Here is a 16,096-nt window from a genome sequence, read left to right as displayed (position 1 = left end):
AATGTTTATTGAGTATGTCATAGCTCTAACGATAAACCACATAGAAAACTCTGTGAAGTTTCATCATTCAGTGAGCACCATCCATCACATGTTATGAATGAGGCATAGGAAAAAATACTGTATGATCATCTTAATTAAAGGCAATATCATAATTCATATTCACAAGAGGCCAAATTAAGGTTGAACAGACGGCCTTCATTCTGACATTGCCTCACTCTTGAATGCCTGACTTTGCAATCTTAATAATATTCTCTTGACTTAGTATAGAACACCAAAAAGGGGGGATTTTTTTTTAAAGGCTGGTTAGAAAGTCCAGCCACAGAGTTGCCATGAATTTCTGTGTGACTGTATCCCCCTGTTTGGCTTTAGAAAGCTCATTCTCACTTTCTGCATCCATTCAGCTACCCCAAAACATATATGCACAGTTCCCATACCACTCTGTTACAAAGAGGTTGCCATAATTTGCAAACTTTTGCCACAATTTCAAAATGAAATTATTTTAGTCTGTGATTTAGCTTGTGTGTGATAAAACCATAGTTTGCTGTCTCTCTGTAGCAACTGTTGACTTATTTTAAAGGAAAATGGCAAATATTTTCCTTAATTTTAAGTTGATTCTTTGCTTCTCTGCCCACGTGAGTAATATTAGCTAAATTACCACGAGTGCATGTCAAAGCCACTTGGACAGTGTGAGTAGACTGAAAAATGGCTAACCATTCTGCAGGCTCCCACGTGGCAGTTTGTAACAACAGTGTATAAGGCATACGCTCCTTAGTTCATTTTTCCTATTGAATTTGCTTTTTAAAGACTATTTCAAACCCTAACATCAATTTCTTCTTTGCCTTTTATTTTCTGTAAAGATTGGTCAGTCTGTAGGGCTCTCATACATGCTTTGCTAGCCTTTGAAGACTCAGATACCATTAGACTGAACACTGAAAGTATTTATAATCTAAAACTTGAGTTAAAGTATAGTCCTGAAGAGACCATCAGCCTGAGGTTAGCATCACTGAGGTAGGTTTGGTGTTCCTGCCCTGAGAGCAAAGCTGCAAGCAGTAGGAGATGTGTAGGTGAGGTCGCCTCTGAACACAGCCTTGGAGAAGTTATGCTACTAATCCTGTCTTTGAATGCTCCTGTGTTTCATGTGAACAGGGGCAAACGGTGGTGACAGATATTTTCCATCTGCAGCAGCAAAAGAAAGCTCCTAATCAAAGTGTAGTGCATACTAGTAGAAGAGGTCATCTCTGCTAGGGTATCCCAGCTGCTCTGCTCTGCTCCTGTGGTTCAGAGCTTCACGTGCTGCTGTAGCCAGCCGCTTAAACTGGGGTCACAGGTGTTGCAGGGAAGGAAAGAAACCTGGGAGCTTTATTATATATTTGGGCCATTATGTTTGGCCCAGCATGTTCGTATGTGTTGTAAAAGCGCAGGTGTCTTCAATGTATCTGACTGCTGTATTACACCTAGGATTTGACTATTGCAGAAGTCCCAGGAAAAAAAGCAGTTGCAGGTTTGACTGGTCAACTTTCTATAGTGGCGATGATCTCTCCTCTTTTTGAAGCAAGAGAAGCAAAGGGCAAATGAAATTAGCCTGGAAAGTAAAAAGATCTAGCTGTTGACATCTGTTTAGAAAAGTACTTGGGCACATGCTGAACTCAAAGCACATGCACAGGTGCTTTTCAGTGCCGGGGCTTTGCTGAGTGAGGGGGCAAGTGGACTTGCAGGTGGAACGCTTTCTGTAGTGCTTCTAATGACATAATGAAGTGAAAGAGCTTTTTGTGCTTAGAATGAAAATAGCTCTTTTGAGCATAGTGACTTCCTCTTGTATTATTAAGTAACTCTAAGAAGAACAGAACTGTCCAATTTACAGACCATAAACATCAAATATATTTAACGTATATTCTCCAAAATAAGCAATTTTATTTTTATCAAAAATGCACTCTGTTTTGTTCAAGTAACAGATGGAAATCAATGGATTTTAATGTAACCCAGAAAAGCAAGTTGTAGTCTTATTCCCTTAAGTGCCCTTTCCTTGTTCAGACCACAGCTGTAAAGGGATTTGAACTTCAACACAATAAATGCCAGTACAGAAATTTGAAAGGTAGGCCGCAGACTTCGTGGCCTACCAGAGGAGGTATCTGCTGTTCTTTAGAACTGTGTAAAATGAGACAGAAGTAAAATAGCATCTTTTTCATATAATTTGTATTGTAGCTAGTCATGGTGTCCAAGTTCAGCATTTTATATATAGCTTGTGTATTAAAAAGTAAACATCTACCATTAGGCTGGAGAAGTATCTCCGCAGTGTGCATTCTAAATATAGAGATTGCTATGGTACAGTCAGTACTAGGACATAATATCTCTTTGCTTTTTTAATATGCACATAGTCGCCACTGTATGTATATTGTGCACATAAAAGTTACACACACACATGCATACAGATACATGTATACACATACATGTATACACGCAGACACACGTGATCTTTTGTAGAAACAAATAATGACAGTCAGATGTTAAATGGCAGTTACTTGCTTAACATGGAAAGAAATCAGGCACTGTGAAAGGTGTCATTCTTGACATGGGCAGTAATTCCACTGTAACTCCAAACTGGCAGCTCCTTGTGCTCCCACTTTTCCCCTGAGAGTAAGGCTGATGAGCTGCCGGCCATCCTGCCCATTGCAATAGGGGTATCGGTGGTACCGCATTTCTGGATGTTTCCTTTTGCAGGCAGAGCAGTGCCTGGCTAGCTTTCTACATATTATCGTCTTAGCTTATTTACTATGTAAAATAAAATAAATTATTCTTACTTAATAATGGTTCCCAATTTGGCAATTATTCTTACTTAATAATGGTTCCCAATTTGGCTTCTAAGTTTACACCTGACAGATGTAATGGGCTAAAAGAGGGGGAGGTCGCCCCTCTTCTGCTACTAGTATTAAGCTGCAAAGCATTTTCTCTAGAGGTGGCTTAACACAACAGGAGTGTTATTAGTCATAGAGTAGGAAGAGGCCATTATGCACACAATACTTAAGAGAGGCAGCAAAAATTATGGTAATGGCAGACCTCAACTATCTGTACGTAGTCTGGCCAAGGGTCACCACAGGACAAGTTATAAAGAAGGAATTTCTTGAATGGTTATTTCTTGGAATGAGCAACTGTGGAGTACCCAAAGGCAGGGAGGGCTCTTGAACCTGGGTGAAGCTCAGGAGCTCACTGGAGACGTAATCCCAGCTGAAGCATTAAGCAATACTGACCATAGCATAATTACATTCACCCTACCTGGGGAAGGTAAGGTACCAAAACTTTGTACAGTGACCGTAAACATTGGAGAGGAGTGGTGAGGAGGATGGGGGGGGGGGGGAGATATAAAAAGCTGTCATTGTCTGAAGGTGACTTGCTTCCAGCAGACCATGATACAAAGGAGCTCCCTTGGCACAGGCAGTGGGAGCTTCTGCCACCCAACAGGAACATTTTGCAGTGAGTGCTCATGAGGCAGCTCTGGGGAGCTGTGTAAGAAAGATGACCAAGAGAAGAGAAACTAACCTGGTTACAAAAATCACCTCACTTAGGTGTAGCCCACAGCTGGGTATATCTCCAGTCCAGAGAGAAGCACTCAAAGTGGGTTTTGGTCTCTCTCTGCCGAGGCCATAGAGTTATGCAGGATTTTGAGCCCATTCCTTGGAGAAGGAGCTACAGAGGCCAACCCTTATGTAGAAATAGTGCCATAGGCATCCTGCCAAGGATAGCACAGCGTGTAAAACCCCAGGTCTGAGGAAAAAATACGTAGGCATGTGACAGTATATTGTGATACTTTTAATGTCAGAACCACTAGTGGGATAGGCATAGTTAGAGGCATATATATAGTGATATAATTATGTTCCAACTATTTCTAGTGTTACAGAGTTTTTGAAGGGAGCCACAATACTGAATAGGTGGTAAGCTTAGAAAGAGGTCTGGTCTATGATATGATTAAATCAAGATCACTTGTAAACTCAAGTACCTGGCTGCCACTGCTGTCAGGGTTAAAAGGTGGTTTTACTGCACAGTGTTGCAGCATCCCGTTCATACTGGCCCACAGCTTAGCCCTGTGTAACGTGTGGTACTTTTCCTTCTGCGGGAAGTCCACATAGCCCAAGCCATCCCAGGGGTTAGCCAGACCTTGGCTGCAAACACGTAGAGTATTCTGCTCTGCTTGTGAACTCAGCTTCCACAAAGGGCAACATGTATATTGACGTGTGCCATAGGTATGGTTGGCATATGTGTCTGAAGATTTCAGACTAACTCAAAGCAAAAAAAAACCAAAAGAAAAAAGATGTAAGGCTTTGTTTTATAGAGCATTAATTATGCAGCTACTGGAAGCTTTCTAGTTCCTTTCAGCACTTTTACTCAGAATTTAGATTCTGCTGGATATACTTAATTTTTTAAAACCCTCTACAGTTTGCAGTTTACACATTTGCATAGCGTAGGACTACTGTCAGGAACATATATTTGCAGATTTGGGGCATGAGCTGTTCTCATCATTTCAGTGGGATGGAGAAGAGAAAACAGTTCAAAGGAGGAGGATGGGGGAAGGGAAGCATTTCCATATTTTTTTTAAGGAATCATAAAGACACACAGGCAAGTGTGTCAATCATGAGACGTAGTTCTCTCTTTAATATTGTCAGGAATACAAAAGTTCACAGAGCACATGTGTGAGAGGGTGCTGTGCTGCCTTGACTACATGATCTGCATGATACATGTCAGAAGATGGGAATGTTGCTATGGCAATTCTTCCCTCTCCTGAATACTAAGTTGACGAAGAAGCCAGTCCACAATCAGGCAGGCTCATTTATGAACTTGCCTGCTTGGAGATGCTAAATACTATTTATAATTTCTCTTGAAAGGAGACAACGTTGTTTTCTGCCCTGGCCTCTCAATGCCCTATGCCCCAGTCCTCCTATATTCTTAAGGCTTCTGTGATTTGGAAGCTGCTGAAGGCAGAGATTTAACTGAATTTTATGCTGAAGACTGTTGGGGGCTTCCCTCAGCTTATACAGTGTCCTTCAATTTCCAACTTGCTAAGAAGGCAACAGACAGATGGGTCTTTCTTCATTTCCAAAAGTCATCTTGCCGTTTTATAAAGTTCTGGATCAAATGATCCGTAAATCTTTACTTTCAATCTGCAGAGGAGTAGCCTTTTCCCATTTACATTTCCCCCTCATAGGAGAGCGAGAGAGGGATTGCAAGCCTGTTTGTTCCCCCTACCAACTTTTTAGCTGGTTGACCCTTAGAGCCCGTCAACGTCCTTGTTTGTACTATTGAGCCTTTCCCCTTGTGCTGTGTGGGTACTGTGATGGGAAAGTGATGCCTTTACCACCAGCTCTCCTAATTGCACCTTTGATTTCCCTTAGAAATAATACTTGCCTGCCCTAAAAATCTGTATAGCACTGCTTTGTGGAACCAAAGCAACTGGCAGCTCCATTGCAGAGGTGGCAAACTTCAGTAGATGCAGCAATTCCTGTATTAAGGTGTTTCCCGTTGTCCAGGTTGTATCATATTTTCTAGTAGCAGGCTCTGATTTCAGTTATTTTCCCTTTACCTAACTTTCATTTTGTAGACTGGAATATTCCCTGCTAGGAAAATTCTACATGTTTGATTCAGGCTAAATACTGGGAGGAAATTTTCTAAGATGGCTCAGGCACTCCAAAATGAAGATAAGGAAAAACAGACTGTATTGTCCATTTTTTTAAAAAGTTCCTTCAAATTAGTTGATCACATTATTTTTATTGGGGGCTTTTTTTTTTTTCCTCAGGATGGATACTGCTCTAGGGAACTGTGCAGGGAGGGAGGATGTAAAAGCTTCATCTGATGAGCCATAAATGAGGCAGGACAGCACAGGAAGAGAAAGAGGGGGAATCTGAAGGTTGCTCTGCAGAACTAGATGCTCTGCTTACGTGTGTGATGCTGTGTCAATTACTTAATTTTACCATTCCACAGTTGGCCAGTAACTTTTTTTATAGTTTGAAATGTTTATTTAGCACCTCCTGTGGGCTCTAAAAGTACTAAACCAAATGACTTCTGCAAGAGCAAAAGAGTAAGGCAAAAGGTATCATTGAAAATTATGGCAATCTATATACCAAATCACTCCAATACCCACCTCAAACAGAGAATGTACCCAGCATATGAATTTATTTGATGCTTCAGTGTCCAGTTATAGAGTAACAAAGTCAACAGATAATAAAACAATCCGTCATGAGGAGAAACATGACCAAAACAGCAATAAAAGAGAAATTTTATGTCAAGTTTAATATGTGTGCACAAATTGCAATAGGACCTACCGAACTTTCTCAGACAAGTCAGAGGCTGGTGTAGATGAAGAGGCATCTGCAAATACAGGACATCTTTGGAAACTGCAGGAGCAGGTGCTCTCCAGAGAAATGGGCCTTCCTGATGTAGCATTCATTTGTTCTTTGTAGGAACAAGAAATAAATGGAAGAATTTCAAATTTAAGGCTTAACTCTGTAATGCATGTGCAGACATAATTTAGAACCCCCCGAAAATCTCGTTGACTTAATTACTTATTTTTTGTCTGGTTTCCGCTGTGCTCATCAAGTGAGTATTTCTCAGTCCAGCTGGTCTGAGGTTTTTGATACCCATCTGACTCAGAGGCAGAGCTTCAAACCACAATGGCCAGTACAGAGTCATCAAAAGTTTCCACAGTGCAAAGGACCCAGGAGTGAAAAGCATTTACTTCTTTAGCAGGATTAACACAGAGAGGATGCTTAGTAGTTTGCAACCACCCAAACCCGGGATTCTTAAACTATGCTCTTTCTTCTTCCTTTTCCATCTAAGCTCATTTTGTTTCCAGAGGTTTAAACGTCGAACTTGAGAAGGCACCCTTGCTGCAGGTACTTTCCGTGTTTCTGAGTGAGCGGGCCAAGAAAAACAGCAGACGAAGATAATTTTCCTACAGTGTTCCAGACCAGCTAGAAAAGGTGATGAATGGCAGCAGAAAATTCGCTGACAATTTTAGTATACAGCCCAGCTCACCCTGCTGAAGGGACACAGCATACGCTGCTTTCTGATGGGCAGCATCACCATGCCTCTGGGTCGCAATGTTTTGCTGCAGCTTACCCAGAGCAGGTGTGGATGTCATGTCCGGAAGGACTGAAAAGCTTAGATTTCTCTGTTCAAAGAGTGGCTTTTACCTCGTGCTGCCAAAAGCTGTCCGTGACCATGAAGCATCATCTGGGACGTGACCATGAGAGCTTCCTCGGCTGTGCTGTTCGCAGGCTGCCTGCCTCTAGTGACCGCAGCGTGACCCCTTCACTTTCCCCACCGAAGCTGAGAATCACTTGCCCATCACTGGAAGAGCTCCTCAGCATTCACGGCCATGAAAAACCACAAGAGCTGGAGTAAAATGAGATTTATTCAGAAAGAGGGTGTGAATCCAATTAGAGCAAAACAAACGGTCTACATGCCACATTTCTTTCTCACCTCTGCAGAAGCTAATCTAGCTAATCCCTTTGTGTTGTAACAGGAAAATAATCGATACCTTACAACTCTGCAGCCAGTATCGGAGGACGCAGGCAGCAAACACAGCTGTCCGGGCCTCTGGCCCATCCAGCTCTGTGTTTGTTACTGTCAGCCAGCAGCTGCCTCTGGTGCGTCCTCAAACTTTCTGCCACCGTGCCTACACGCAAGCACTGACTTGGGGCCACATCTCATTTTCTTATTCCCAGATAAGCATTCTGCTTTGCTGCCGTGATGCGAGTTTCCTAAATAAGACGATGTTCTGGGAAAGAGATCTTCCTGTGTGAGAGGAGACAGTTACTTCTTTCGGCAAGCGTGGTGTTCGCACAGGCTGCACTGACATCCTGTGGCTCCATTTCCCTGCCTGGAAGGAGCGCGAAGGGACAACTTCACCCCTGTCGCCAGCCCCCGTCCCCCCTCTGCTCCCTGTGGGTCACTGATGCCCCGTCCAAACCCTCTGACAGGGGAAGGGGCACCTGCCCCCTTGCTGGCTCCAGCGCCTGCTCCTGCCCACCGTGCTGGGCTGGCGGACACAGGACCCGACCTCCCTGCAGCCCCACTCGCCCAGACGCCGCTGGCCCGGGGAGTAAGTGACCGTCGCCCCCCACCACCTTTTTGGCACCCCCCGAGTCACTGCCCACAGCAGCAGGGCTGGGTGAGGATGAGCTGTAGTGACCCGTCGCGGGGTGGGGTGTTGCTGGAAGGGCGGGGGCTTTTTTTAAGGGAAAACTGATGAAAATCCCTCACCCCCCCCAACCTCTGCCCGCCGGGACTCCAGGTAGAGCCCGGACGGCACTCGCCGCACGCGTTCACAGCGCCGAGCCCTGCCGGGGGGCTCCCAGGGCCTGCAGCGAGCTGCATCCCCCAGCCCGGGCTCAGACACTGCACAGAACAGCACCCAGCCCCATCAGAAGTCGAGTTTAATTTTACCTTCCCCTGGGGAATAGCGTTAATCTGCAACTTTTTAGGCATCACTCGATCAGCTGAATAACAGCTATTAGCTTTGGACTCTAGGCATTTTTATGAGATATTAGTTCCAGGGCTTGTGGTTTGGCGTAGAAAGCATATTATTCACACACAAAACAACTGCATTAAAATAACATTAGGAATCTGGCTTAAACTGACAAAACCTAGGAAACTCAGAATTAAGGCTGAAAATATGTCCTTAACTCACCCACCACGTGCCTGGTACGGCAGCTCGTGCGGTACGTCAGACCCGCTGGCTGCGGCCCTTGCTGCCTCCGGCCGAGCCGTGCTCCCCTCCCCACTTCCAGGGAGGAAACGGGGCCGCACCTCGACCGCGGTCCCACCGCCCCCGGGGAGCAACAACCCACCTTGTTTGGTCAGACAAGGTTTGGGACTGAAGCGTAATGCCGCTCTTTTCTGCGCGTCTCTACTTACAGAGCCGTGTTTCCTCCCCTGCCACCAGCATCACCGTGGTCAGAGCAAACGCTGCTAAGAAAGCAACGCAAGCCGAGGAGGAATTTGTCCGGTGTGTGGTCAGGGGTGAGACATGAGCCGGACGAGCAAACCCATGTGGTGCCTGGCTTTGACCTGCCCTTGATTTGCTTTGATTGATCCAAGTACCGCAGCCAGAACGAAATGCGGCCGGGGCAGCGACTGCCGGCTCACGCCAGGGGTGGCACTCAGCTGCAGAGGCTGGCTGGAGGTAACGCCAGCCCCAAGAGGAGCAGATGGGCCTTTCTGAAACCCGCCGGGGGAAAATCCTTGGCTCGGAAAACAGCTTCTAATGTTCACTTAGTGGATCGCCTTGCTGCGAGGGGTCCGAGGCCAAGAAGTAACACGGGGACGCAGGTTGCTGTCACCAGAGCTGAGGGGAGGAGGGGAAGGAGCTGTGCCGAAGGGCTCCCCGCTCACAGGGCCTTTGCTCAGAGGAAGCTACGACGCACATCAAGAAATTTGTGTCGTAGCATCCAGTGGCTGAAAAATGAGGGAGGGTCTCCGGAAGGGTCATGCAGTGGGTCAAAAAGCGGCAGTGCTGTGGGCATTCCCAGTCCAAACATCTGCTGTGCTCCCGTTGTTCTCCCAAAACCCTCCTCTGGGTCACAAACCACAAACATCCAAACGCTCATTTCGCCACTGGCTTTCCGGAAGGCGTATCTGAGCTTTGGAAAAGGTGATCTCAGCTGGAGGATGTTCGCTGCAAACGCAAACAAACAAAAGCAGCAGCCTGGGCAGGATCACAGTTCTCATCCTCCAAGAAAAGAATCACCATGCAGGTTCCTCGGGCCCCTGGGAAGGACCAACCTGCCCACTCCTGGTGACAGACTGGCTTGGCTCATTTTAAGATGGTTTTTTTTCCCCTATGTCCAAGTATTTGCCTCCAGATTGCAGTTAAATCAGCTCCTCTAAAAGCATGTTTGAAATGAGCTTCACTTCTTGTGCTCTACTCATTCGTTTTATTTATGAGCTCTGCCATTTTGTAGGAAACAACCCAAGATGTTCACACATGAGGCATCTCTCAATGATAAACTACGTTAAAGAAAAAAAAACCCAGAAGGTAGCAGCCAAAAAAAAAAGAAAAATTGTGTTCAAATTGCAAGGTTGTCACGCTGCTCAGTAAAAAGGGGTGCACCTTAACCATATTGGGTGTGATTTTTTCCTCTCAGTGAGGTGAGAAAGACATTTGCTATTCCCATCTTGGAAGCAAAACAAATAGAATAATTATTTCCTTTCCCAGCAAAGGCAAACGCAGCTGAACTTAGCTCTGTGCTTTTTACTTGTGTGCCATAAACCAACACATTCCCCCGCTGGCTGGCATTTGCAACAGACCACAAACACAGTACTACACCTGGCAACAAATTTGTGTTTCAGGTCAGAATTGAGACATTCTGGTGATAAGATGAAGGATGCTTGTTCTCTGGACATCCTGTCCCAGAAACGCTGTAGCTAAATTTGCCATAGAATAATTCCAGTTTAATTCTTAGGAGGTCTTTTAATGAAAAATAAATGTTTCGCTTGTTGTGGAACCATTCTCCAAACGTAATTTGGGGCCCCAGCATCAGGCTTTTCTGGTCTTCTTTCAAAGTTGCTGCATATCCCCATGTCTCTCAGAGTACAGCCGGCGCCACGGGTACTCACTGCTTCTGAAAGACGGGTCTGAAATGAGTGGGCACTGCATGACGTAGGGTCTGTGTCCACAACATGCAAGTGATGACCATGTGTGAATAAACCCTAATCTCTGCTGTGCTTCCTAAAGAAAAAAAGCTTAGCCTAAAAATAGCAAATTGCAATATGTCCTCCATATTGGGCCCACCTTGTGCCACAGAGCCAACGTGACCTGTTACAGAGCAAATGCCTTCCCCTTCCCGCAGCCGCAAGGTGCTGTACGGTGCGGTGCCTCCCCTGCACACGAGCATACACTTAGCCCTCGGATTTCACGAGACAGACATTCGGAGCTGTGCCAGTGTGTATCTGTGGGCTGGAAAGGACATGCACATGTACACGTGTATGCAGTGCATTTACAGAAGGTGATAGAAAATAAACCTGGATGGGTTTTCAGGGGCCACCCAGAAGGATCTGTCGTCTCACCCATGCACATCTGCAATCCCAACAAATAAGTTTTTACCAGAAAATGAAAAGAGGTGTGTGCATCTTATTAAGCACACTGTTCCCCTTTAAAAATATGGTTTAAAGGGCAGGTGATTGTTTCCATATTAAGGAAGGCTTAAGAATGACTGACAAGATTTGCTTTTGCAGCTCTTCTTTCTGCCAGTCAAATTACTGAGGACAAGAGTGAATAGTGCATATTTAGAAAATGTATTTTTAAAGTTGGGCTTTGCATGAGAAAGTGAAGCCTCCCCAACTAGCTGTGACTGAAATACAGCAAATGAAATGGGGGAAAAAAGGCATAATAAAGAAACAAAGCTATAAAACAAAAAGGCAGTTTTGCAGACACACACACACCAGCACCTTACACCCTCTTCTCAGGCTTGGGATCAAAGCTGGATGACTGTATCCAAGGGCTCTGATTAACCCTTTCCTCCCACCTAGGCTACCACCCACACCTCAGCTCTTCATCAGTCCCCTCCCTCTTCATCTGCTTTTGCTGCCAGGTGGTCTGGCATTCCCTTATCAGGGCCTCAAAGGACTCAGCAGTATGGGGGATTGGAAAAACAAACCCAATTCTCCTGAGCCAGGCAGGTAGGTCCCCAGGTGCCTGTCCTCATTATGGAGATTGCTTTGGGAGCTGGATCCAGCTGGCAAAGATTTCTCATTAGGATGGCAAGGCTGAAAATGGGAAGCTGGAGGGGAACTATGTAGTTGTGGAGCAGAGATGGCCTTGAGGCTGAGGTTAAAGAGGTGGTGGTAAGATTTTTTTATTATTTTTATTTTAGCTTAGTGTTGCGGGATTCTATCGGTCATGGAAGTGGCAGTACATTTTGGGTGTGTTCAGGTTTGTTTAGATTTGGATTTCCCCCACCTCCCCTGCTCTAAAGATGTTATAATCTTGCAAGTTAAATTTTGACTAGTTCTAGCATAGACTTAGGACAGGAAAAAGCCTGTTTTAGGGCTGCTTGAGTCTGAATCTTGTGCAATGTGTGGGAGTTGTGCTCCAGCTATTTTTCTGGTAAGTATATGAGGAAAGGCAGGGAGAGTGGGCAGAGCTCAGACTCTGCTTATTTTTGTGCTAGCAAACAGCATAGCTCTGTCAGAGGAAAAAGGATTTAAAGTGTTGGGCTGACATGTTAAATCCATGGGCAGCTCCTGACAGCATTTTCTCTCTTAGAAATACCACAGACGTATGAGAAGGTGGTCGAGAACATGGGCTGCTGCTACTGCCCTTTTGACTGGAAAGAGTAGATACAAACAGAATACAAATAGGAGAAACAAACTGGATGCAGGACAACTGCGGAAGCTTTAAGGGTCTCGGAGTCCTTGTGTTTCAGGTCTGCCAGCCCTGCAGAAGCTCTGCCTTGTTTAATGTGGCTAGCCAGTCCCCTGTGTGACAGCCCACCTGTGTAGCTGCTAAAAAGCTTTCACAAAACGCACTTTATGTGGCTGGATATAAGCTCTGCAGTGCTCTTACAATGGCACAATATTTACTCAGAATTGTTGGGCCAGCTGGACCGTTATGTATACAGCCAAACGCCTTCCCAGAAGCGGGTAGGGTGTGTGTTTGCACATCCAAGGAAGCTTTGCTTGGAGTGCAGCTCCACTGTGATTGTTTTAGTGGCTTGTCCCCCTTGAGTTTGTGTACAGAAGGAGAGGTGTTCTGTGTAACTCAGCCAAAAATTGCCAAACTCTGCTTTACATAAGTTTCGAAGGGTCAATAAGTCTAACAGCTGCACTTATTTAGTGATAAATGCTGATAAACACTAGCTGAGATAGCTATAATCTGTTAAGAACATCCTTGTGTCCGTTGGCTCCTGTTGTCCCTTATTCTGCTCTTTGCACTGATGGCATCTGCCACATCCAGTGTTGTCTGGGTGCCAGCTGACTGTGTGATCTAGCCATCCGATCGCTTTTTGGTGATAAACTGCTGTAGCCGCTGCTGGCTGCATACGGCAGGTCGGTAGGCACCGCCTAGTTACATGTGGTGAATCTGCATTGCAGCTACTGTTTGCTAAAGAATGTACCTGAGCAGGGGAGATTTAAGACAAAAGAGATGGGGGAACCCCCCTACCCAAATGAAATAACATTGGGGAAAAACTAGGGGAGTCTTTTAGTCCTTAGCTCTGTAGCCTAGTTCAGTTGAGGGTATAGGAAAGCTGGGCAAACACAAATGAACAGCCAAACTTCAAAATTAGCCCACCTCATCCATTCCTATTTTCTTCCATTGCAGGGAGGTTGAAAAGCTCCATGAAGAAAAATTATGATCATTGAGTCTTTCCAATAGCTGAGATCCTGGCTGCCTGCCCCTTCCAGCCTGCTATACAACTTGTATGCTAATGTTTGGATTTTAGTGGTGGGAAACAAATGTCAGGCTGTACTCTCTTCATGCACCATTGGACTGTGCTTATGGTTGCTCTTGGCAGCACCAAATGATTAAACAGATAAAACCATCAGTCTTTTTATTTCCAAACATTAACCTAACTGCTAATAAAGCACAACCCGTGTCATCCTTATGGACTCTGCAGAGCTGAGTTGCATTAGAAAGCCTCGTACCTCTTTCCTGTGCCGAGAGGGAATACCTCTCTGTGCGCAGAGCTTGCCTTGCAGAGCTTTGCCTTGGGGCTGTAGCACAAGAGCTGTGTGGGGAAGCTGGCTGGGCTTGGCTACGATTGCCAAGGAAAGCAAGAAGACTGTGACCTGCATGCTTCGGCATGGGCACAGTGGGCTGCTGTGCTGGTGCCATGGATGGATGTGTCCCTGCCCCTTCTCCTTTCCCTCCCAGCACTTACAGGGATCTCCCTTCAGCTCCCCAGGGTGGGTGTGGAAGGTTTGTCAGGCCCCAAGGCAGAGGAATTAGAGTTACTCTCCCTCTCTGCAGCTGAAGATATTTTTCCCCAAACATCCCTAGTGAAAGTGGAGGGATTTTGTAAATTCGTTATGTCACTGAGGAATCTGTTTAATCAGCTGCCTTTCCCTGGAGGCGCTTTACACTTAATGAGAGACATGATGGAAGGAATCAAAATTGGTTTACGAGAGTTTAGCTTCAAACCCCCCAGCTGATGTATTACTGAGCGTGCTGGAGTTTAGAGGAGCAAATGGAGACACTGAGCAACTCTCACCCTGCCTGTGCGGGTCAGTGGCAGAGGCAAGATGTGAAGCCTGGAGCTCTGTATTGCATCATTCCTTTCCTAGGTGGGAATGAATAGCAAAAGTCTCCATGTTACCAGGAGCCTGATCTGTGTTCCTGGTACAACTTGGCAAGCGCTCTCATTCCCCAGTGCATTTTGCCAGTCATATCCTGTAAGGCATATCCTAATTTAGCTTATTTATATATGAATATACTAATTCAAAAAGCAGCCAAATGAGAAACACTGTAAGAAAGAACTTTGTGAACTAGGTAAATAGTGGGACCATAGAGCTGGACTATGGAGTAGTTTCAACTTGAGGTTCAAAAACCATAATAAAAACACTTTGCATGTGAAGTTAACATAGAAAGGGTACCCAGTTGTTTTCTCTGCTTGCTTCCTTTCCCCAGTTGCCCATGGTATGCCTAGTCCTATCAATTAACTTGTACCCTGCCTTCTTAGTGTGATGGGACAGGCTGACATAGCAGCAGCTTTCCTACTACCAAGTTATGTGTATGGGTGCAAGGTCCTCGGGAAATCTCGCTCTGAAGGACTCTCTGTGGACCTGTGCATGATGTTGTCCCCTTAGAAACACGTGAAGTATTTTATTGCTGTAAAATAATTCCCATGCCAGTATCTCATTAGCCTTCACCTTTTGGCTTTTGGGTTGTTTTTTTTCTGAGTAAATAAAGGCTAAATTATTTGGAAGTGGATTTTCCTGCAGTGTAATTGCTGTGCTAGCAACAGCTGAGCATTTTCCATAGAGCAGGGGAGCAACACACTCCACCGGGAGGGGAGGGTGGATTGTTCAGTCCTCTTAAGCAACAGCCAGCAGAAACTGGCCTTTCGTGATACTGCCCTGGGAGGGGACCAGCACCCTTTGCCCCTCACACAATTATTAAAGAGATAGCCAAAAGTGAAAACCTTTGAACTGGCTGGCTGCTTTTTGGCCCAGTCTGGGTCCCAGCGGTCTTAATGTTGAGCTGTCCGAGATTATGAAGATACTGTCCAAAATCACACCCCAGAGTTGCATTTATTGAAAGAAGTGCAATTTTGCAAGGATGAATCTATTAATTTACCTGCCAAAGCATGATAAATAGAACTCCACAGAGAAAAGACCTAAAACTAGTGGTTTGTTACTCATTTATGTATAGTTTATAAAACACTTATGTGTAATTGCATGTATTGGACGTAGATATTTAGATTTTGATAGGGCTAAAACATATGGGGTTTTGTGTTAACTTTATAAGATATATAGCTTGGAATAAAAATAGCGTTTTTCTCACAAAGATGGGATGTATGTCTACTTTACTATCCATTACATTCATCACATTTATTTTACTTTCAGCTGTTATAATTGATAGTCTATATAATGTACACATATGAGGTTTTTTAATATAAATATGGGTTTGTGAGAGTGCCACTTACCATCAGTCTGTAACACATTATTTGGAGATTATTTATGGGCTGTTGGTATCTTTTCTACTTTTTTTTTTTTTTAAGTTTAAAAGGACTGAAGGGAAAAACACAAGTTAGCATGGAATTGATTTTACATTATCTGCTTTTACATGAAATAATATTACAGTATTAAAGAATCACATTGTCATTTCTTGCTGTGAAGTTGCATTTTGTTCTGTAGCATTGGCTCACATTACTCCTTCAGTAGTGCACACTTAATTGTTCAGCAAATGATACAACATGTGAAGAAATAATACCTACAATGTGATTTATCTCTCTTCAGGCAATGACACTGAGATCATCTGCCTTTGCTTATTATACTGCAACACACGAACAGCCGTAGGATCTGAAAACTGTGGCCAGTTAGGACACACTGAAAATACGTACCCTGGAAACAAAAGGTACGTCTGCTCTATCAGTCAAGCACAAGTCTG

The 16,096-nt window shown here is 44.7% G+C and overlaps 1 long non-coding RNA gene across 2 annotated transcripts; it reads right to left on the bottom strand.

Moving 5' to 3' along the window:
• Window positions 1-6,153: 6,153 nt before the first annotated feature.
• On the bottom strand, window positions 6,154-9,040 carry LOC138686084 (uncharacterized). Of its 2 annotated transcripts, none has more exons than XR_011325407.1 (3): window positions 8,678-9,040; window positions 7,179-7,380; window positions 6,154-6,438 (listed from the first exon to the last, which is right to left on the bottom strand). It is a non-coding gene; the product is annotated as an uncharacterized lncRNA (long non-coding RNA). The 2 variants fall into 2 exon arrangements; XR_011325406.1 differs by having other exon boundaries at window positions 8,905-9,034.
• Window positions 9,041-16,096: the final 7,056 nt, after the last annotated feature.

The sequence above is a fragment of the Haliaeetus albicilla genome, chromosome 7, assembly GCF_947461875.1.
Source record: "Haliaeetus albicilla chromosome 7, bHalAlb1.1, whole genome shotgun sequence".
In the NCBI taxonomy this organism is placed as follows: domain Eukaryota; kingdom Metazoa; phylum Chordata; class Aves; order Accipitriformes; family Accipitridae; genus Haliaeetus; species Haliaeetus albicilla.
This window is presented reverse-complemented; position numbering and strand designations above follow the sequence as displayed.